Here is a 13612-nt window from a genome sequence, read left to right on the forward strand (position 1 = left end):
AAGACAGCCACTGTGTTGCGAAAATAGTGTGAATGTTGAGTCGCTGAAGAAATTGAAAGTAAGGCCTGCATGTGGTGAGGTAATAGGCATTGTGTTGCAGGGGAAGAAAGGAGCAGAAAGTGTTGTTATATTGTCTAATAGAAGGAAACGGGGTGGGTGGGTGTGGGTGGAGAAAACAGTGAAGCGGGAAAGAAAGTTCTTTTGAAGGAAGTGAACGTGCAGCAAGTATTATAAAAACTTACTTGCTCCTTCAGGTTCAAACGCCGCTAGCAAGTATTACATTCTGCCTCCATGAATCCTGTCACTCCAACATTCCCACACGAAGGAGTCAAATAAAGTGTCAGCTGTTTCCCCGAAGTGCCGCAAGCATACAGATGAAGGAGCATCGTAAATAAAACTCAAATAATTAAAGAAAACTCCATCACGGCGCGTTTTATTACCAATCGTAAACATCACGAGAGGAAAAGTTAAGAGGCAACTTGAACATGCGATGCGACAGACAAACTCCACTCAGATGCTTTCTAAATAATGAAAGTCGTGTATCCAACTTATATGTAAATGTTACCTGATGTTGTGGTAAGAACCTCCACACGTGGGTTGATGTGGCGTTGGCGGGCGGGAGGCTCAGTAAGTCAGTAAGTCCTGTTAATGCCTTACGTCACCCGCCGCTCGTGGGATGGCGGAACTCTCGGTGCAGACGTGCGCTGGTGGTTGCCGTATTAGGAGGGCTCCCCGCTCCCCGCTCACCATTCCCAGGTGCACCATGGCAGGGAAAGGGAAGAGGGAGACACCACGTAGGAGGGAAGGAGGGATGAGTAATATTCGTACCCTTCTTGTGCCTTATCTTCAAGAGAATGCAAATTATATTATCTGGTTAATTGTTAATAGGCAAATCTGTGTGTGTGTGTGTGTGTGTGTGTGTGTGTGTGTGTGTGTGTGTGTGTGTGTGTGTGTGTGTGTGTGTATGTGTGTGTGTGTGTGTGTGTGTGTGTGTTTGATTAGGTGATATGATTACTAACAAGCCCATTTTCATAAATAATTGAGTATTTCATCACACGAATATTCGGCGTCTTATTAATTTTTGAAGATTTAACATATACGTAATAATTTGAACGTCACGTCAGTCATGATTATACGTAGATAAATTGATAAATAAGTAAAGAAATACACACGTACGTACATGGGTTGATCACTATATCACTGTTTTGTATCGCCAGTCGCTTTATCTGGTGGTGGTGGTGGTGGTGGTAGTGGCGACGGTCAAGGAAGTCGAGTCCAGCGTAACTCTGAATTGCCCATCGTCCTTGTAAATTTGTGGTAGTTATGTTGTGTTATTTTGGGAGCAGTTCATAAATTTAAATAATGAGCATAGTCGGGATCCCTTGTGTGGTCCTGCCAGTGCTGAATTAACGAACCACTCAGGCATTTTACTTCCTGAAATTCTGTTGGCGGGAAACTGAATTATTTGTCTCTGTCTCTGTCTGTCTGCCTATCTGTCTGTGTCTTTTTGCCTGTATGTCTGTCTGTCTATCTGTCTGTCTGTCTGTCTGTGTTTTTGTCTGTGTTTTTGTCTTTCTGTCTGTCTTTTTGCCTGTGTCTGTCTGTCATTTTGTCTGTCTGTCTGTCTGTCTGTCTCTGTCTTTTTGTCTGTCTGTATGTCTGTCTGTCTTTTTGTCTGCTTGCCTGTCTGTCTGTCTATCTTTTTGTCTTTTTGTCTATTTGTCTTTGTCTTTTTGCCGGTCTGTCTGTCTTTGTCATTTTGTCTGTCTTTTTGTTTGTTTTTCTGTCTGTGCCTTTTTTTTAGTCTGTCTGTCTGTCTGTCTTTTTGTCTGTCCTTTTGCTTGTTTTTCTGTCTGTGCCTTTTTTTTTGTCTGTCTGTCTGTCTTTCTTTTTGTCTGTCCTTTTGCTTGTTTTTCTGTCTGTGCATTTTTTTGTCTGCCTGTCTGTCTGTCCTGTCTGTTTTTCTGTCTGTCTTTTCGCCTGCCTGTTTGTCTGTCTCTCCTTTTTTGTCTGTCTGTCTATGTCTTTTTGTCTGTCTGTTTGTGTCTTTTTGCCTGTTTGTCTATCTGTGTCTTTTTGTCTGTGTCTTTTTGTCTGTGTGCCTGTTTGTCTGTCGTTATGTCTTTTAATCTGCCTTTTTTCAGCTTTTTGTCGTTTTGTCTTTTTGTCAATTCGCGATGACATTACTGTATTATTAAGTTTCCACAAGGCTTTAATCATGAATAACGTGCGGGACTTTGAAAAGTTACGGGAGTATTGTTGTTTATCGTGTGTTGCTGACAGTGACAGATGGTGGTGAAGAAAAAGGTTCTAGGCAGGGAGAGGACGAGGAGTGGAGGTACTGGGTGACTGACAGTGTGGCTCTGAAGATATAATAAGGAATGATAATGAATAAAGATAATGATAATCTATAGAAATTATAATAAAGGGGATAATGAGAGACGTAAGGATATTAATAAATGGCAAAGATAATAATAAGTAAGTGTAACTTTGTATTCTTTTCTTCATATTTTCAGTGCATAGTAATGAATATATATATATATATATATATATATATATATATATATATATATATATATATATATATATATATATATATATATATATATATATATATATATATATATATATATATATATATATATATATATATATATATATGAGATAAACTATAAAGATAATGATAAACAGTGATAATAATGAATTGATAAAGTAAAGATAATAGTAAACGACAACAAATATAATGATAAATAAGGAAAATAATGAATTGATAAAATAAAGTTAACAGTGGATGGCAAAAAATTCAAAGTAGCGTCTTCAGTGTTCTCATGGTTGTGTATAATAATGGATAAAGATGACGATACTCTACAAATATAATGATAAATAAAAAGAATAATGAAATGATAAAAGATAAACGTGAATGGCAAAGATGAAAATGAACTAATGTAGCCTTGAACTTTTATTTCTACGTCTTGAGTGTGTGTGTGTGTGTGTGTGTGTGTGTGTGTGTGTGTGTGTGTGTGTGTGTGTGTGTGTGTGCGTGCCCTCGTGTTTGTGAATGGCAGGTAGGCTTGTTACCTGGGTCGATGTTGCCCTTGACACCCCTGACCTGTTTGGCGACGGAAGGAATTATGGGACACACATTTTTGCAACTCCGCTGATATTTTTTGCAGTGTTTATTTATGTATTTACTTGTTTGTTTATTGTTCTTATTCTTTTTGTTATTATTCATTTTCTTGTTTGTTTATTTCTTCTTCTTCTTCTTCGTCTTCTTCTTCTTCTTGTTCTTGTTCTTCTTGTTCTTCTTCTTTCTTCTTCTTCTTCTTCTTCTTCTTCTTCTTCTTCTTCTTCTTCTTCTTCTTCTTCTTCTTCTTCTTCTTCTTCTTCTTCTTCTTCTTCTTCTTCTTCTTCTTCTTCTTCTTCTTCTTCTTCTTCTTCTTCTTCTTCTTCTTCTTCTTCTTCTTCTTCTTCTTCTTCTTCTTCTTCTTCTTCTTCTTCTTCTTCTTCTTCTTCTTCTTCTTCTTCTTCTTCTTCTTCTTCTTCTTCTTCTTCTTCTTCTTCTTCTTCTTCTTCTTCTTCTTCTTCTTCTTCTTCTTCTTCTTCTTCTTCTTCTTCTTCTTCTTCTTCTTCTTCTTCTTCTTCTTCTTCTTCTTCTTCTAATTATCTTTCTATTCTATTTATCCTTTTATTTGATGCCGTCCATAGGAATACAATAGTCCCATTGTATCAATCAATGACAAGAATATTTTTCCGCACCCGTTGATAAATAAAAAAAAAAATCCACTCCACGATATAAACAATAACATTTTTTCCATGACCCGGTCATAAAAAAAAAAAAGAAAGAAAATAACCTACAATGTAAGCCAACAACAATTTTTCCTTCCCGCGTCTCTTCACAAAAAAAAAAAAGATAAAAAAAGAAAAGACTCTAATCAACAATACCAATCAACATGGCAAAGGACGTAAGGGACGACCTGGCGGGAACACGTGAGGGAGCCTTTATCTTGGCGGTATTGATGCCTGCCAGTGTGTGAGTCCCGGCGGCAGGTGCTCCAGGCGCCTTGGTGACCTCGGGACTCGTGGGACGCTCTGATCAATGCTGGGAGTGTAAGTGCAAGCTTCATATTTCATACTAATTCCACTGAGAAGGGCTGCACTGGTGTGAGTACTTTCCCTTTCACATTGAGGGCTCTTTGTGTCAGTGGTGCGAGTGTGTGTGTGTGTGTGTGTGTGTGTGTGTGTGTGTGTGTGTGTGTGTGTGTGTGTGTGTGTGTGTGTGTGTGTGTGTGTGTGTGTGTGTGAAGGGCTGCGTTAATACCTTTTGGCTAACTTGGCCTTGTCTCTTCGTTCTCGGTTTCTTTCGGGAATGGCATTGTGAGTTTTTTTTTCCTCTTCTTTTATTATCCATTTTTTTGCCTTTGATCGATCTCTCTGACACATAAAAAAAAAAGTCTAACATTTAGGTCTTTCAAAAGGACAATTTTTTGAAGCTACAGAGATTAGAAAATGGGTTCTAATGAGTATTTCTCCTACTGACAGTGTAGAATTATCAATAGAATCATGCAAACACTCCTGAAACCTCCAAATACCTTCCACTACCAATGCCTGTCAAAAGCAGTCGAGATAAGACGTCGAAACGCTTAAGAATACGAAGAGTAACACTGAGACTTCTTTGTTCTCACACCAATCTACTGAATGCAAAAATAACACCAAGTACATTGTATAGAGTATTAGCATTAACACTGTTGATGCATATATATTGATTCCTTCGCGCCTGTGTTTAAGCTTCGCTCGGGTTCTGAGAATGTTTGTGTTCGTGTTTGCGTGCGCCTGAATGTTGGTATCGAGCTCGTGCAGGCAGCCAGGCAGGGGGGCCAAGGTCACCGAGCGGGGGTACGAGGGTCCTGGAGTGTTGTGTCAAGCTCATCCCCTCTACCCTCTCCTCTCACGCAGTTTCTTTTCCCCTTTTCCTGTCACCGCTTCAAACTAATCATTGTCCTCTCTATTCTTTATTTTTCTTTTCCCTTTTACCTTTTCAAATTAACCACCGTCCTCTGTATTCTTCTTTTTTTCCCTTTTTCTTTTCATTTCACCGTTTCGTACTCATCGCCGCCCCATCTTTTTCCCCTTTTCCTTTTACTTTTTCAAACTAACCACTGTCCTCCTCTCATCTCCTTTCCCTTAACATTTTCCTTTTGCCGTATAAGTTTCACCCCTGCTCTTCTTGCGTTTTTCCGTCTTTACCTTTTTTCTTTTGTAAGTTACTCACCTCTCTCCAATTCCCGTCTTTCTTTCCTTTCCCTTTCTCTTTTCTAAGAAACTTACCCATGCGTCTTCTCATTCTTTCTTTCTTTCTTTCTCCTTTATAAGCGACTTATGCCATCTCTTTTCTCTTTCTCATCCTTCTTTCGTTTCACTTTCTCTATTTCAACAGGAGTCACTGCCGTTACCTTCCTCATTTTTCTTTCCTTTCCCTTTCCCTTCTCCAAGAAACTCAACTCGACCTCTCTTTTTCACTAATCCTTTTTATTTACTTTTGTTTTTCCGTTTCTTTCATCTAAATTACTTAAACCTGCTTCCCTCAAATGTGTCCATTTTTTAAGGGAGTATATATATATATATATATATATATATATATATATATATATATATATATATATATATATATATATATATATATATATATATATATTTTTTTTTTTTTATGTAGTTTGTATAGTGTTTCGTAATTGAATGCTGGCTGGTCTTTAATTTGTTTGTTCGGTTTTATTTCTGAACGAATATGAATGGGTTTCTTTGTCGTATTTGTTATCAGCTTATTAATTCTTTTAATAGGTAGCTTTTTTTCATCAGTCAGTTTATTTATTCATCTTCATTTATGCACGAGCATAAATGAGTTTCTTTGTTGTATGAGTCATCAGTTTATTAATATACGTAATGGTCTTTTTTTCCACCGAGTCAATGCAGGTTATGACTGGTTAGGTCGCGCCACCCTCGTGAATGATGCAGACTCACGGGGCAGATTTAGGCCAGCGGTGGGAAACTTGTCCTTCACATTAAATAAACACACGCCTTGAGACATTATCCGGTGCGTTTGATTTAATATCCCCTGGCAAGGTCGGGACGTGAATAGCCACGCTCGCTGTTGTCGCCGGATGAAATATTGTATTATTCACCACTGTCACGTCGCCTTCACCCCGTGATGGAGTTATGACCAGTGTACCTGGAATACACGAATCTGGGTCACCTGCATTTGTGGTTCAGTCGTAAGTTGTTGTGTAATCGTTATTAGTGTTGCTCTTTGTCGTTGGAAATCCTCTTGAAATTTCTGCACTTATTTTATGAGCATATACGAAACACTAGAGAGAGAAAAAAATAATTACAAAGATGTATACTTTCCACCAGGCTGTTTTTATGTGATCTTTTTACTGTATGTGGAATTTTATTTACCAGTACAATTAACCTGTTAACCTCCAGTAATTCCTTTGTCCCGGAGACTGAGAATATATTTACATGCACATGCTGTTTCAAGACCTAACTGCACATACTAATGTTCTCTTTAACAGTAATGTCGAATTTTATCAAACAATGCGATGGAAACCTTTTAGCCAACAGTCTGTCTGTGGTCATCTAGATTCACACTCCCTTCTACTAACTGATTATCTCAAACGAGATCACTCGTAATTACACAATGTTTTCTTTAACAGTAATGTCAAATTTTATCAAGTAATGTGTTGAAAAAGAAACTTCCACGACATCTATGATCATTTAGTCTTACGCTTACTTCTACCGACTGATTAATCATTTCAAATGAGATATACGTAATTGGACATACCAATGTTCTCTTTAACATTAATGTCGAATTTTATCAGGCAATGCGATAAAAACCTCTTAGCTTCCACTGCATCTGTGGTCGTCTCGTCTTACGCTCCTCTCCAGTGAGTGAGTGTAGTCAAGTCAGCGGCAGTCGATGGGCGTGACTTCCGTGCACGAGGGCCGCCAGTTGGGCCTTGGGAGTGGCGGTGCTGGTGAATAATTGAGTGCCTCCGCCAGGGCACGATGGGACTCAAGGCACAGTGGCGCTTTTCGTATCTCTTTTGAGCTCTGGAGAAAATAATCACGTTACTTATGCCTGTGCTGGAGTGTAGATTATAACTAAAAGTTCGATCTCCGCCAACCACCAGCCACTAGTCAGCGATCGGTGCGCCCCGAAGAGTGCCTGGTGGCGCCTGGCATCGCTCAGTGTTTACCATTCACTTCTCTGGACGCTAAGGGGACACGTCGCCTCTCGTGTTGGATCGAGGCTCCCAACCCTTCACGCTCCGTGGTTCATTGGTGGTGAAGCCGCGGGAAGTGGGAACTGTTGCGACTTAGTGATGCATTAGCAAAGATAACAGGGCGCTAATTTCAGTCTCATTTAAGTCACAATTTCTCTCGTAACCAAACAGTACTGGATTGCTACGGTATATACGTAACACATAGTTAAAAGTGGAGACATCTTGTTTGGTACATCTCGTGGAAGACACGTGGCGGTGCCATAAGTGCCAGCTGCTATGTATGTGTGTTCGGTGCCTGAATTTGCAGTGATGGGATGCCTCCTGCTCCTTGCTGTTGCTGTTGCTGCTGCTGTCTCGGCTTAGGCAGGGTGAGTCCTGGCATTTTGTGGCATTTTGTGGACTGTTTCTTGGAATACAGAGAGAATAATTCATTGTAGTTTGGCTCTTAAGGTTATGTCCGATCTCTCTCTCTCTCTCTCTCTCTCTCTCTCTCTCTCTCTCTCTCTCTCTCTCTCTCTCTCTCTCTCTCTCTCTCTCTCTCTCTCTCTCTCTCTCTCTCTCTCTCTCTATATATATATATATATATATATATATATATATATATATATATATATATATATATATATATATATATATATATATATATATATATATATATATAGATAGATATATATATATAAAATTTATTTATTTATTTATTTATTTATTTATTTACACATATGTTATTGTATAAAAAGATAAGGCTTAGTGACAGCTGACTCAGGAATTTCTCGCTTCAAGGTCAGGCACTTAGTGACATGTTTCCTTGTGTCACACACGATCCGGCGTCATGCCAACACCCACCAGCGTGCAGGTGTGTTGCGTAACCTGTCCTGTCTCAGTCAGGTGGTCTGACGTGGGGAACACTTTGTGCCACCGACAGTCTTGTGCCTTGCAGATACACTTGTAATGATTCTCAGCTGACGGCCGGTGTGCTGTGATGGGGGTAATAACAATGCTGCCTGTGCTGAGGGTGGCCGTGTGTTTCACTTATTGTCTTGATAACAGAACGCCATTTCCATTGATGAAAGGCTAGTAAGAGTGATAGGTCTTGATGAATATTCAGTATTTATGACAACAGTGCATAGTCACGTTATTTGGAGTGGCGCGGCATAAACAGGAACATTCTCACGTCACTGAGGTCATGACATGGAGGGGGCGGACCAGGCTGAGACCGGCAGGCACGCTGAACGTTTTCTGTTCGATAGTATGATGAACTGCACTGTAAACACCCTTTTGTTACCAGCCACTTATCTTTTCCACTCCTCTTCCAACATCAGCATCTTCTATACTATTATCATTTTCATTATCATCACTCTAAAAGAAGACTCGTGATTTACCTGTGATCTTACCCTTTTAAGCAAAGAATGTGCGGAACCTAAGTACTGACACGACTTACCCAAATGTTCACTTTCCCTTGCCAGTCGGTCGATAAGTTGATACCTTGAGGAGTCTTGCGGAAGGTGACGCGTGGTGACCTGGATTATACAGGCGGCTCTTTCTCATGTCAAGAGTTCTTACGTGGTGCAAGGAGAGGAGTCGAGTTTTGAAACAAGGCACAGCTGTCATGGTGTTCATTCTTTAACTTATCTCTACTTAACTTACTATTGGCTTAATTTTACGCTCAACTTGCCTAATACATAAGGCATAATAATAATAAGGCCACTCATCAAATGTCTTTCTGAGGGCCAACAAATGTGCTGTTTGTTCTTTGTATTACTTTTTTATTAGAGGACTGAAATGTTGAAATGACCAACACAAACATATATAGTATTTCTCTGTATTAAGGTGTTCTGAAATGTCCCTGTCATTTCCAGCTGAAATGTAGTTAATATTTTCCCTCTTTATTCCTCTGTGTCATGGGATTCTGAAATGTCCATCTGGCATGTTTAGCACAAATATATCTAGTATTCTTCCTTTGTGTCTCTGTGTTAAAGGGTTCTGAAGTGTCCCTCTGTCATGTCCAACACAAACATACCTAGTTTTCTCTGTGGTTTTGTATTAAGGGATTCTGAAATGTCCCAATGTCATGTTAAACACAAGCATATGTAATATTCTCTGTATTTCTCTGTGCTAAGGAGTTCTGAAAGACTCACTCACTCTCTCTCTCTCTCTCTCTCTCTCTCTCTCTCTCTCTCTCTCTCTCTCTCTCTCTCTCTCTCTCTCTCTCTCTCTCTCTCTCTCTCTCTCTCTCTCTCTCTCTCTCAAATGTCCTTTTCAGCCTCTCTCAGTCTGTGATGATTCCCATCTTTACTAAGCCATGAATCTGTTACAAGTAGATCTCAAAAATATGACTCAGAGGCCGCCACCACAACGTTATGCCGAGTCACCAGCCAACGCCCGAGAAATCTATATGGGTCCGATGTTTTTGTCACGCTACGGATTTGCGGATAAACGACCCTTGTGAACTGTGTGCCTTGATTTTTTTTTTCTTTAGCGGTGAATATTTTTTCCATAACATATTTACTCTGCGGTGGATGTAATCAGAAAAGAAATTGGCTTCTATCTTTATTCTTTTACTCACATATTCTGTATGGGAACGGCATTTGTGCGTTTATTTTTTTTTTATTTCTATTATTTATTTTGTTTTTGTTATTTTATATATTAACTCATTCTTACATACAAGATCCAAATTTCATACGCTCCTCCATTACGAGTCAGAATAGAATAAATACATAATTCTAGTGGATGATTGATATTAACTGGTGATTATTTTAAATTAAAGTATTATTTTAAACTTAATAAAATCCTGTTAATATCTAAACCAAAAACTGAACCAACGATGCTTTTCATTGTAAGTCAAGGCTCTTTGTGCATTATTTTGGTTGAGAAATTCTAGGGTCTCTTGTTTGCTGTCAGGGAAGGGAGCCAGTGAGTGGAAGTGATTGTGGTGGTGGTGGTGGTGGTGGTGAGGACATTACTGACATCAAGAATGTCTAAAAATACCGTAGGATATTATTAAAGGTAATGAGAGAGAGAGAGAGAGAGAGAGAGAGAGAGAGAGAGAGAGAGAGAGAGAGAGAGAGAGAGAGAGAGAGAGAGATTATTATTATTATAGTTTATTGACAGAATTTTGCGATTACAAGGAGCTTAAAGTAAAAATCATTTCACTAAAATCATTATATCATATAAAAAGAGCTACAAATAAAAATCCTGTCCAGATAAAATCAACCAAGAGAGAGAGAGAGAGAGAGAGAGAGAGAGAGAGAGAGAGAGAGAGAGAGAGAGAGAGAGAGAGAGAGAGAGAACAAAGTTAATAAGAACGTAAAAAAAAGATCCAATGGTAATAACCGAAGAAAAAAAAAGATAAAGAAAAAAAAAGAATATCAAATCCAAACGTATAGTAATAAGAGAGACAGAGAGAGAAAGAGGGAGAAGAAAAAAAGGAATACTCCAATACATAACACGTAATCACAGGCCACGGGAAGGTTAGTGGGCGCGGCGCTGCACCTGGCTATACCTGGTCGCCGATACACCCATGTGCTCACTAATTAGCGCAGTAATCACCCCGCCTAATGAGCCCTTCCAAGTAGGCGCCGGCCATTAGGTAAGGTCCCCGAGGTGCTTCGTCGTGGCAGGGAGCAGCTCGGGACCATCCTCTGAAGCACTCCTTCCACGCACCTCCACTACATTCAAAAGGCTCTAGTTGTAGTTACACGGGTTTTAAGGGTGCTTTTGCAGTTACAGTGACAGATTAAGAAGTTATCTACGTTATTAGCAGGGAAATCACTCTTGAGATCTCTGCTAATCACCTCTGTGGCCTTTGAAAATAGTCGTGATGAGAGAGCAAAGCGTTTCTGAATACGGGCCTCGGTAAGAGAGAGAAAGGCTTCATACAAAAACCTTTCACATCACGGAGGAAAGGTCGAGTATCTCTCTCTCTCTCTCTCTCTCTCTCTCTCTCTCTCTCTCTCTCTCTCTCTCTCTCTCTCTCTCTCTCTCTCTCTCGTTCGTTCGTTCCGTTACGTGAAGCGTCAGGAATAGGTCGCAGGTAAAGGCTACTGCTGCTACTACACTGCTTCACGCCTTGCATCCTCCTCCCCTGCGCTGTATTAGCGAGGTGGTGGTTGGTTATTTATATTGATTAGATTTAAGTAAACACGAGGTTATGGAGTGAAAGCAAAGAAAAAGGCAACAAAAATAATTAAATAGGAAAAGACATTATGGGGGAAGAAAATATAATGTGAAGGTACACAAAGATAACATTTATTTATCTATATTGATTGTACTTGACTGAATACAGTGTTATGGAATGAAAGAAAGAAAAGAATAGACTAGAATAGAATAGATAATTCACTCAAAGAAGAAAGCCATTTCCTAATCTGGATATTCGTTTTACTTAATAAAACACAGGTATATATATATATATATATATATATATATATATATATATATATATATATATATATATATATATATATATATATATATATATATATATATATATAAGATGACGAAAAAAAAGTATATGAATATGTAAACATATTTATTCATATATTTATTTCCGTGTGTTATTGAATGAAAGAAAAATGCATGAACACATTGAGATTCTTTATTTATCTGTTTATTAGGTATTTATTTATATATCATCTATATGTATATTTGCTTTCATGGTTACCTCATTAATTCCATTGCCTTGTAACACCGTCTGCTACCTGACTGGACAGCTGAAGTCACGTCGTTACTCAGAGTATTGTTATTACGGCGTCCAGTGTTGCTCGTTACGGCCATCAGCCACATTCGTCTTGACACGCGAGGGAGAAGCCGTCATTGCAGGCCATAGTAAGGTAAGCAAGGTACAGTCATGCTTAACATATACAGTGATGTGAACACATGATAGATAGTTACAGACATAGTTACATATCAGGGCACAGCCATATTTAAAACGGATTCAGATTTAAATAATATTATACCAAAGACAAACTGCAACATGCCATTAAGGTCTGGACTAGGCAGTTTGTATAACTATTCTATGTTAACTACTAGTGGTGGAGATAAGGATAGCAAAGTGTTGTAGTATCTGTATGTGAACTCGTCTGACCTTTTGAAAGTGTGTGAAGTTTACGTGCATGAAACGATACCGAAGGTGGAGGGAGGGCTTAAATATAAAGCAGATTCAACTTAGATATTTTATGAAGTATATATGTGTGGATTTTTCTGACCTTTTAAAAGTGTGTGAAGTATACGTGTATAAAAAAAAAAAAAAAAAAAAAAAAAAAAAAAAAAAAAAAAAAAAATATATATATATATATATATATATATATATATATATATATATATATATATATATATATATATATATATATATATATATATATATATATATATATATTAAAATAGAAAAATTATTATAAAATAAAATAAATAAATAAATAATATATAATAAAAATAAATAAATAAATAAATTAATTAATTAATTAATTAATTAAAATTAAATAAAAATAAATAAAATAAATAAAATTAAACAAAAATAAATAAATTAATAAAATAAATAAATAAAATAAATAAAATAAAAAAAAAATAAAAAAAATAATAAAATAAAATGAAATAAAATAAATAAATAAAATAAATAGAAAAATAAATAAATGTATTTTGAGTATTTGAGTATAAAACAAACGAACATATTAAGAAAAATCTGTGTGAATTCTTCTAAAACTTGTTTTTTGTGACCTTTAAAGGCGTGTGAAGCGTGTGTGAATGAAAGATACAAAAATTGCAATATTTGAATATAAAAGAGATTCAGCTTGAACATATTAGGAAAAGCCTGTGTATGAATTCTCCTGACTTTTAGAAGCGTGTGAAATGTGCGTGTATGAAATTGTACAGAAAAATGCAGTCGTTGAATATAACAGATTAAACTTCAATATTTTAGGAAGTATCTATATGTGAATTCTTCTAAAATACAATAGAAAAAAAAAATATGTGGATAAATTCTTTTGATCATTAAGTAAAAGCATGTGAAGTGTGTGTGTGTGTGTGTGTGTGTGTGTGTGTGTGTGTGTGTGTGTGTGTGTGTGTGTGTGTGTGTGTGTGTGTGTGTGTGTGTGTGTGTGTGTGTGTGTGTGTGTGTGTGTGTATTAATCGATACAAAAAGTGCAGTAGTGGAATAAAAAAAAACGTAGACATTTTAGAAGGAACCTATATGTGAATTCTAACTTTTAACCCTTTAAGTGGAACGTGCAACAATTCAGACCACATACAAACTCATACAAGATTGAAAAGAGATTAGAATAATGTATTTTCCAGTGTCTTCCCCGTATAATGTTTAGAGGTGGTTGTGGAACCTCCATCCCCGA

At 37.5% G+C, this 13612-nt stretch overlaps 1 protein-coding gene across 5 annotated transcripts in view; it reads left to right on the forward strand.

Moving 5' to 3' along the window:
* LOC135102078 (serine/arginine repetitive matrix protein 1-like) overlaps positions 1-13612 on the forward strand; it is a 67882-nt gene that overhangs the window by 11238 nt on the left and 43032 nt on the right. The window contains exon 3 of one of the 5 annotated variants that reach the window (XM_064006781.1): positions 11984-12103. The exons of 3 other annotated variants lie outside the window; for them this stretch is intronic. The gene's annotated coding sequence lies outside the window, so the exon portion shown is untranslated. Of the gene's footprint in view, positions 1-7025; positions 7646-11983; positions 12104-13612 lie in introns of those variants that run through there. One more of the 5 variants, XM_064006782.1, reaches the window with a different exon arrangement.

Source organism: Scylla paramamosain, chromosome 7 (genome assembly GCF_035594125.1).
Source record: "Scylla paramamosain isolate STU-SP2022 chromosome 7, ASM3559412v1, whole genome shotgun sequence".
NCBI lineage: Eukaryota > Metazoa > Arthropoda > Malacostraca > Decapoda > Portunidae > Scylla > Scylla paramamosain.